The following is a 9,886-nucleotide window of genomic DNA, read 5'->3' on the forward strand; positions in this document are numbered from 1 at the left end:
CCAGAGAGTCATTTAGGTAAGCCTCCACTGCGTCCCTTTCTGGCCGGGACAGGGTATACAGCTGACTGGTGGGTAGAGGGGCTCCAGGGAGAAGGTCAATTGCGCAATCGCAAGGGCGGTGTGGAGGCAGAGAAAGAGCCCGTTGTTTGCTAAACACTTCACCCAGATTGTGATATTCTGCTGAAACCTTGGATAAGTCAGGGGTTTAAGCAGCAGACAAGGTCGTGGTGAATTCTACTGGGGAAAGGGCCGATTGTAGACAGGTGGAGTGACAGAACGAACTCCAGCTGACCATCTTCCCGGTGGACCAGTCAATGTGGGGGTTATGGTGGTTTAACCAGGGTTAACCAAGACCAATAGGAGCTTGAGAGGAAATTAAATTGAATCATACCTGTTCCCCATGATTCCTGGAAAGAAAGAGAGACTGGGTGGTGTACAGTGTGTGACTTGGGCCAGTAGTCTACCATACAGTGCCCAGGCTTCCAGAGGGGTACTCACTGGTTCACAAGGAATTCCAGCCAAAGAAGCTATGTTTTCATCCAAACATTTCTCCCAGACGAGTGCCGACAGAGGCAGGGACTGGTGATTGTAATGTAAAGTAGTTTGCAGCTACATCCGGGTTCGGGGAAGGGAAGGGTATGTTGTCTGGCTCACCAGGGTCCCCCTCTCTACTGGTGAGCTTTCCCTTTTTGGCCGAAGGGGACAGGTAGCACGGAAGCGGCCAGCCCGGCTGTAGTATAGACACTCACCCGCTCTCAATCTCCAGAGTTGTTCTGTGGGGGAAAGGCGGTTCCAGGTTCCATCCCAGCTGCTTGGGTTCCTCTCCCGGAGCGGTGGAAACGGCCGAGCTGAGAGCTACTCTAGGGGCAGGAGGAGGAGAGAGCTTTGTTCTGGTGGGAAGCAGTAATGTGTGCCGTGGGGTGGCCACAGGTGGCGGATGACCCATCCTTTCTCTATGGCGTTCTCGGAGACGATTGTCCAACGTGGTGACAAGGGAGATAAAGGAATCCAGGCTATCGGTGTCATCTCTGGCCGCCAACTCATCTTTCGCCATGTTGCTGAGACCATTCCAAAAAACCACCTGGAGTGACTCATCGTCCCACCCCGTGTTGACCATTAACGTCCGGAACTCCACGGAATATTCTACAACACTGCGCGAGCCCTGGTGGAGAATGAGTAGATACTTGGCAGCGTCTTTACCATGGACAGGGTGGTTAAAGATCTGCCTCATTTCCGTGATAAAGGTGGCAAAAGAAGAGCCAGTATCCGGTTGATTATCCCAAACAGCTGTGGCAAACGCTAAGGCACTTCCTCGCAACAACCGCATGATGTAAGCAATCTTTGACTTATCCGTGGAGTATGTGGACGACTGCTGTTTGAAACACCAAGGAGCCCTGAAGGAAGGCCCGGCACTTCCCCAAATCCCCAGCGTAGTGTTCTGGTTCAGGTACGTCAGGTACTGCTGCCTCTTCCTAATCATATTATATCTCTCCAAATGTTCATAAATCCTGCCTCTCAGGATCTTCTCCATTAACTTACCAACCACTGAGGTAAGACTCACTGGTCTATAATTTCCTGGTCTATCTCTACTAATATATATGGTGGAGGAGCAGGTAGTGTTGGGGAAACAGGTGGAATGCAGAAGGACTTAGCCAGATTAGGAGAATGGGCAAGAAAGTAGCAATGGAAATACAATGTTGGAAAATGCATGGTCATACACTTTGATAGTAGAAATAAATGTGCAGACTATTTTCTAAAAGGGGAGAAAATCCAGGAATCTGAGCTGCAGGAAGCCCTTGTTCCGAACACCCTGAAGTTTAACTTGCAGATTGAGTTGGAGGTAAGGAAGGCAAATGCCATGTTAGCATTCATTTCAAGCGCTCTAGAATACAAGAGCAAGGGAGTGATGCTGAGGCTTTATAAGGCACTGGTCAGGCCTCACCTTGAGTATTGTGAACAGTTTTGGGCCCCTCATCTTAGGAAAGATGTGCTGGCATTGGAGAGGGTCCAGAGGAGATTCACAAGGATGATTCCAGGAATGAAAGGGTTATCATACCAGGAATGTTTGATAACTCTGGGTCTGCACTCGCTGGAATTCAGAAGGATGAGGGCAGGGTCTTGTTGAAACCTTTCAACATCTGAAAGAGTTGAAAGACAGAGTAGATGTGGAAAGGATGTTTCCCATGGTGGGTAGAGTCTAGGATAAGAGGGCATAGCCTCAGGACAGAGGGGCGCTCTTTCTAAACAGAGATGCCGAGAAATTTCTTTAGCAATAGGGTTGAGGAAGAGATAGAAAAAAAAAAATTAGCCATGATTAAATGGCAGAGCAGACTCAATGGGCCAGAAGGCCTAATTCTCCTCCTATGTCTGATAGTCTTATAGTCTAAATAACACCAGACTAGACATGAGCAGGCATCATCCCTGATGAACATGCTACTGTTTTGAAGCCCAAGAATATTTTATCATTTGATACAAAATACTTTTTAATTTCATTGCTCCCCATTACTACATCTCCAGCATTATTTTCTAGCACTCCAATATCTTCACTCACTGCTTTTTCACACTTTGTATCTGAAGCAACCTTTGGAATCCTCTTTAACATTATTGACTAGCTTACTTTTGTATTACATGTTTACCTTCTTAATGAAGTTTTTGGATTCCCTTTGAATGCGGTGTAGCCTATATCAGTCAGATGGGAGGCACAGTGGAAACTTCCTAATCCTCTAACTTCCCACTAACCTTTGCTCTATTATATGCACTCTCTTTGGCTTTGACTTCTTTTGTGAGCCCCTGTTATTTCATTTTCCCTTTAAAATACTTCTTCCTCTATAGGATGTATGTGTATATCCTGTGCCTTAGAAATTGCTTCCATTCCAAAGAGAAATTGCAGCCATTGCTGCTCTGCCGTTATCCCAGACAGTGTTCTTTTCCAATCAATTCTGTAATTCCCTAGCTCCACTGTACTACTGATACATGGGACATTAGTTTCTCTTCTCAAATTTCAATGTGAATTTGATCTAATTATGATGACTTACCCATTGTAATCTGTAGCCCATATCCTTACGACTGCTTCAAAGGTTTCAAAGGTATATTTAATATCAGAGAAATGTATACAATATACATCATGAAGTACTGTTTCCTTACAACCATGAAAGCAGAGGAGTGCCCACAAAGCATGGATGACAGTTAAACATTAGAACCCCAAAGTCCCCACAGCTCCCCTCCCTCCTGCACGTAATTGGCAGCAAGCCCCTCCCCCACTGGCAAAAAAAGCATCAGCACCCACCACCGATCACTCAAGCATGAGCAAAACAACAGCAAAGGCACAGACTTGCAGTACTCCAAAGACTACTTGTTCACCCGCTATTCAACATACCCCATTCCATGTCACATGTAGCACCTGTCTCAGTTGTGCATCATGTTCTTCCTTGGTGGAGCCCCCAGCCAAAGATGTCATTCGTTTATATGAAGGATATTCACGGGAAGTTATGGACCTGCGGTCTAAATTTGTTCCAACCATGAAGATAGCATATGAAAAGGGATTATTCCCATCACTTCAATATCTAGCCCGATTAAAATTATTTTCCAATGATTTGACTCCACGTGTTTTTCTGGACTCAAAGAGGCACTGGACTATGTTAACTCTATTTTGGTTGTAGCCGAGGTTTGAATTGTTCAAGGTCTGCAGAATAATTGTTATTTCGGAAAGAAGGTAAGTTTTGAAGATTTCTGATTTGCTTAAGATATCCTTTGATCAATCGACCATTCAAAGAAGATGTAAACTTTTTGATGTGAATGATGAATGGCTTTTCCGAAATCTGTTTGGTCTACTGAGTGAATTAACACATCAGACAGGTTGTTCGATTATTTGTTTTTATTCTCCTTTTTTCATTAATTAAGTGAGAGTTTTCATAGTTCATAACGACTTTTTCTTATATATATATATAGAGTCGGGAGTGCTTAGTAGATAGCTTTTTTTCTAAAAACAGGCGTGTAAATTAAATGGAAAATGGTGCTGATTTTTCTTCATTAGAGATTACATAGGCATTTTTTTCTTTGTGTAATTTTATTGTTTTGGCATTTTTGAAGATTGTTTCTGCATTCTCCAGCTGGTTTTTAAGGATTAAGTATAAACACTTATTTTCTCTGAACTTTTATGCCGGATATGGGGAAGCGGATGTTGTAGAGAAATACTGCACAGTACAGGCCCTTTGGCCCATGATGTTCTGCTCTCCTCTCAATCTGCTCCATGATCAATCTAATGCTTCCGTCCTGCAGAGAATTCCATTCATCTTTCATTATGAGCCTATCTAGGAGTCTCTCAAATGTCCTTACTGTGTCTGCCTCTATGGCTACCTATGGCAGATCTTTCCATGCACCCACTGGTCTATGACTAAAAGATAACATCTCTGAGATCCCTATACTTTCCCCTAAGCACCATAATATTGTGCCCCCTCGTATTAGCCATTTCTGCTGCAAATCCATTCCATGTTTTAATGATTACTCAGCCTCACCAGTGTCCATTGTTCCAGAACAATAATACTCTGTAAAGCAATGGAAGACATCAAAGTAAATTGATACTTAAATTGCATATATATTAGTTAGAAGCAAGGCATCTAAGTTGGCAGAAGAACCAGTTAACATGACTTGATAGGGTGGTGTGTTGTTTTGTAGTGTCTGGCTTTTTATATTTAGCAAAACATTTTTTCTCCTCTGCAGGGTTTTTCTATTTTAAGGCCGTATGGATTTTTTTTTGTAACTGGGGGGAGGAATTAAGGAAAGCTTTTAAAATCTCTATTATAAAATGGGCAGCTTGCAAATTCTCTCTCTTTTTTACTCTATGTGGACGCATTTTGGATTTTTTTTTGCCGAATTTTGGGCTTTTCTGGGTGGTGGGAGGATTGGGGTTAGTTTTGAGTTATAGGATTAACTGTAGGAATAATTTTAGTTATCTCTTTTGTAATTTTTTCCCATTACGGTGTTCCAGAGCATGACAAAAATAGACAAAAACAGACAAACATGCTCTAGTTCTTTCAGATCATGTGCCTTTAAGATTAGCTTTTGAATTGAATGATGTTTTTATTGCAAATTTGCCTTGGCGTTTTCCAGAAAATTTATTACAAAGTTCGGACTTTGTCAAGTTTATTGAGACTCAGATAAAAGATTATTTTCTTTTTAATAATATGGGAGATGTGTCAAAATTGATTGTATGAGATACACTTAAGCATATTTGTGTGGTCAGATAACTTCCTATTTAGCTAAGCTTAAGAAACAGACAAAAATAGAGTTAGATAAGATTTCCAAACAAATTAAAGACTTGGATAATATTTATGCAATCTTTCCAAACATGATTTATTCAAACAAAGAGTTGAACTCGAGTCACAACATAAATTATTATTAACTTATCCTATTGAAAGAAATTTGGTTAAATTGTATAGTCTATTTTATGTGTTTGCAGATAACAATAATAAGCTATTAGAATATCAATTAAAAGCAGTTAGAGCTAAAAGACAAATTTTAAAAATTCGTAAGGGAGATGGTAGTTTAGCAAGTAATTATGAAGATAATAAAATTTTTCAAGATTTTTATATTGAACTTTATGAATCTCAGTTTCCAGTTGATTCTTCTAAAATGAATGCCTTTTTACAAAAGATTGATTTTCCTTGAATCTCTGTTGAAGATCAACAAATTCTTGATGCTCCTATTACTGAAAATAAAATTCAGAAAGCTATTTTTTCAATGCAATCTGGTAAAGCTCCTGGACTGGATGGTTATTCTGTAGGATTTTATAAAAAATTTGAAAAACTGCTTTCTTCATATATGTTGGAAATGCTTAAAGATATGCTTAAAGCTCTTATAGATAGCGGGGTCAAGGGATATGGGGAGAGGGCAGGAATGGGGTACTGTTTGTGTATGATCAGCCATGATCACAGTGAATGGCGGTGCTGGCAAGAAGGGCTGAATGGCCTACTCCTGCACCTACTGTCTATTAAAGATTCTTTTTTGATAGGAGAGTTACCTCCCATATTTTATGAAGCTTCTATTTATTTAATTCTTTAAAAAAATAGCAACCCTACTGATTGTGCTTCAGATAGATCTATTTCACTATTAAATAGGGATGCTAAATTTTTTTCAAAAGCAATGGCTAATCAGCTGGAGAATATTCTAGCTAAAATTATCTTTCAAGACCAGGCAGATCTTGTAAAGGGCTGTTATTCCTTCTCTAATGTTTGGAGACTGTTGTGTTATATTTTCATCCTTTTCTAAGTCTCCTCAATGTGTCGTCTCTCTCGATGCTGAAAAGGCATTTGACAGAGTTGAATGGAAACACTTATTTAATGTTTTAGAGAAATTTGGCTTTGGTATTAATTTTAATAAGTGGATCAGAATGATACATAAAAGCCCGATTGCTACTGTTATTACTAATAATTGCAGATCTCCTTTTCTTTGGCTTTCGCAGAGTACGAGACAAGGATTCCATTAAGTCCTTTGTTATTTAATTTGGTGCTGGAACCCTTGGCTATTGCACTTTGTGAAGCTAAAGATATTCATGGAATTCTCATAAATGGGATTGTTCATAAGTTCGCCCTTTATGCTGACGATCTCTTAGTTTATATTTCGAATCCTGAGGAATCCATTCCTAGTTTATTGAAAATATTAAACGATTTTGGAAACGATTTGATACACCAAATCTCCTCAGACTCCCAATGAAATATAGTCACTGTCTTACCTTCTTTATACCTGCATCAATATGTTGGGTCCAGGTTAGGTCCTCAGAGATATTGACACCCAGAAACATGAAGTTGATCTCTCTCTCCTCTTCAGATCCCTCTTTGGTGTGTGTTTTCTCATCCTACCCTTTCTGAAGCCTACACTCAGTTTTTTGGTCTTACTGACATTGGGTGCAAGGTTGTTGCTATGACACCACTCCAGAGGGCATACAAGCTCCAGCTTGTACGCCCTCTTGTCACCATCTGAGATTCTGCCTACAATGGTGATATCATCAGCAAAATTATGGATGGCATTTGAGCTCTGTCTAGCTGCACATTCATGGGTGTAGAGAAAGTAGAGCAGTGGGCAAAGCACACATCGCTGATCGCAGGGGAAAGGACAAGGTGAACTCGAAGCAGTTCAGAATGGTTCCCTATCCAAAAGCAAAGGGAGCACGAGCATGACACACATTTTCTGGCTCAAATGGTCTACCCTCAAGAGTGGTGACTGGCAAAGGATGATCTAACTTGGAAATTGAGACTCACCTTTGTCAGACCACACCCAGATCTAAAAAATTACCGGTGGAACTGCTGTCTAAAAAATACCTGAAGGGCCGGTTCCTTGTGGTCCTGGCCAATAAAGAGAGCAAATATACCCCAGATGTCATAGAACTAGGAGGTAACTTTGTAGCTGTCTCTCACCAGAGACAGCTACAAAGGACTAAGAGGTAACTTTTGAACAGACAAAGTTTGCCCTCTAGCAGATGGCCCTTGGATTTTCCTGACTTCTACAAAAAAGTCAAAAGTGTCCAGCATCTCTGCCATAAAGTCCCAGTCCTTCCCCGTCTCCCTCCTGCACTCCCCCTCCCCCTCCCTCTCTCTCTCCATCCCTCACTCACATACCCTCTCTCTCTCACCTCTCTCCAGGGGTCACTTGTTTGCAATGGACATTTGCAATGAGGTACTTGGATGAGTAGAAAATGTGGGTGAAGATCAGAGTTAGAAGTGGTCATATCTGGGGAATTTACCGCAACACTCTCGCTGGTGTTCTGACATCCAATTATCAAGTCGGATAGCTAAGTTAATTAGTCCATCCAGATCCCGAACAGCTTCATGCTCCGCCAGTTCACCCTTGAGCTTTTAGAACATAGAGCACAACGAGGTGATGAGAAGGTTTATGAGCACTTGGAAAAACATAGTCTGACTTTGGGATAGTCAGCATGGCTTTGTGAGGGGCAGCTCATGTCTCATGAGCCTGAATGAATTCTCTGAGGATGTGACAAAGCACATTGATGAAGGTAGAGCTGTGGCTGTGGTGGACTGTATAAGGCTTCTAGTACAGCGTTTGATAAGGTTCCCTTAGTAGGGTCAATAAGAAAGCTGGGAGGCACGAGATCTATGGGATCTTGGCAACGCAGATGAAAAGAAGGCAGAGGGTTCAAAAGTTCAAAGTGCATCCATTGTCCAAGTTTCTATACCATATACAACCTTAAGATTCATTTTCATTTTTGCAGGTCCACAGGAAAACAAAGAAATACAATAATATCCACAAAGAACGGAACAAAGACTGACTGACGTCCAGTGTGCAAAACGGCGCCGTAACCGCCTTCACTCACCTCAGTGATGGACTGCGGTCTCACTTTCGGGTTCCCTGTAGTTCATGTTCTATGTATTATTTGTTCATTATTTTATTATTGACATGATCTGTCTGCTTTTACACACTGGACTTTCATGAATTCTATGCATTGTGATGCTCTGGGGGAGGGAGCGTGGTCAACAGCCCGCCCTGTATTTCTAATGACCAGCATTGTTTATTGTTTTGTGTTAAAATGTGGTCGAGGGATTACAGTGGGAAGTTCATTCATTTGTAACATTTTAAGTTCAATTAAACAGTTATTGGCTTGTGTATTTGTGGGTCACCCTAACTGTAATTGTAAGACCATAAGACGTCGGAGCTGAATTAGGCCATTCAATCCATCGAGTCTACTCTGCCATTCCATCATGGTTGATCCTGAGTGCCGCTCAACCCCATAAATCTTCCTTCTCGCGATAACTTTTGATGCCCTGACCAATTAGAAAATAATCAATTTTCACTTTAAATGTACCACTGGCCTTGGCCTCCACTGCAGCCTGTGGCAGAACATTCCACAGATTCACTACTCTCTGGCTAAAAAAAAATCCTCCCTGCTTCTGTTCTGAACAGTTGCCTCTCAATTTTGAGACTGTGCCGTCTACTTCTGGACACCCCCACCTAGGAAACATCCTCTCCACATTAACTTTATCTAGTTCTTTCAAGATTCAGCAGGTTTCAATCTGATAACCCCGCATTTCTTCTAAATTCCAGTGAGTACAGGCCCAAAGCTGCCAACTGCTCCTCCTATGTTAACCCCTTCATTCCCAGAATCATCCTTGTGCACCTCCACTGGATTCTCTCCAATGACAACACATCTGTTCTGAGATATGAGCCCCAAAACAGTTGACAATACTCCAAGTGCAGCCTGACTAGTGTCTTATAAAGTCTCAGCACTATCTCCTTGCTTTTATATTATATTCCCCTCGAAATAAATGCCAACATTGCATTTGCCTTCTTTACCACAGCACAACCTTTGAATTAACCTTCTGGTCGTCTTGAATGAGGACTCCTAAGTCCCTTTGCACATCTGATGTTTGAATTTTCTCCCCATTTAGATAATAGTCCACACTATTGTTCCTTTTACCAAAATGTATTACCATACATTTCCCAATATCGTATTCCATCTGCCACTTTTTGGCTCATTTTTTTGAATTGTCAATGTCCAGCTGCACCACTAGTTACTGAATAAGGCCCCCTTTTATTCCCATGCACTGCCTCCTGCCTGTCAGCATTTCCTCTATCCCCGCAGTATCTGTCCTGTGGTGCCACGGGATTTTATCTTGTTATGCAGCCTCGTGTGGCACCTTATCAGATACCTTCTGAAAATGCAAGGAAATGACATGTGACCAGGGTGTGTGATGGTTCCCTCCGTGGTCTATGAGATGGAGCTGCTCTATCTCTGGGTCATGGTGCCCGGTCTGTTTTAATGTTTATCACAATAAAACTGTTGTTGAGTTTGATGAGTTTCCTTGTCTGTCGATATGGACCAAATGCTTGCCACTGTATTTGTTTTCCTGTGGGGGCCTACAAGAAAATGATTATC

The 9,886-nt window shown here is 41.6% G+C and overlaps 1 long non-coding RNA gene across 1 annotated transcript; it reads left to right on the top strand.

Moving 5' to 3' along the window:
• Window positions 1-3,306: 3,306 nt before the first annotated feature.
• LOC140730207 (uncharacterized) lies at window positions 3,307-9,801 on the top strand. The gene is made up of 2 exons (XR_012099529.1): window positions 3,307-3,712; window positions 8,225-9,801. It is a non-coding gene; the product is annotated as an uncharacterized lncRNA (long non-coding RNA).
• Window positions 9,802-9,886: the final 85 nt, after the last annotated feature.

This window comes from Hemitrygon akajei, chromosome 7 (assembly GCF_048418815.1).
Source record: "Hemitrygon akajei chromosome 7, sHemAka1.3, whole genome shotgun sequence".
NCBI classification, from domain to species: Eukaryota; Metazoa; Chordata; class Chondrichthyes; order Myliobatiformes; family Dasyatidae; genus Hemitrygon; species Hemitrygon akajei.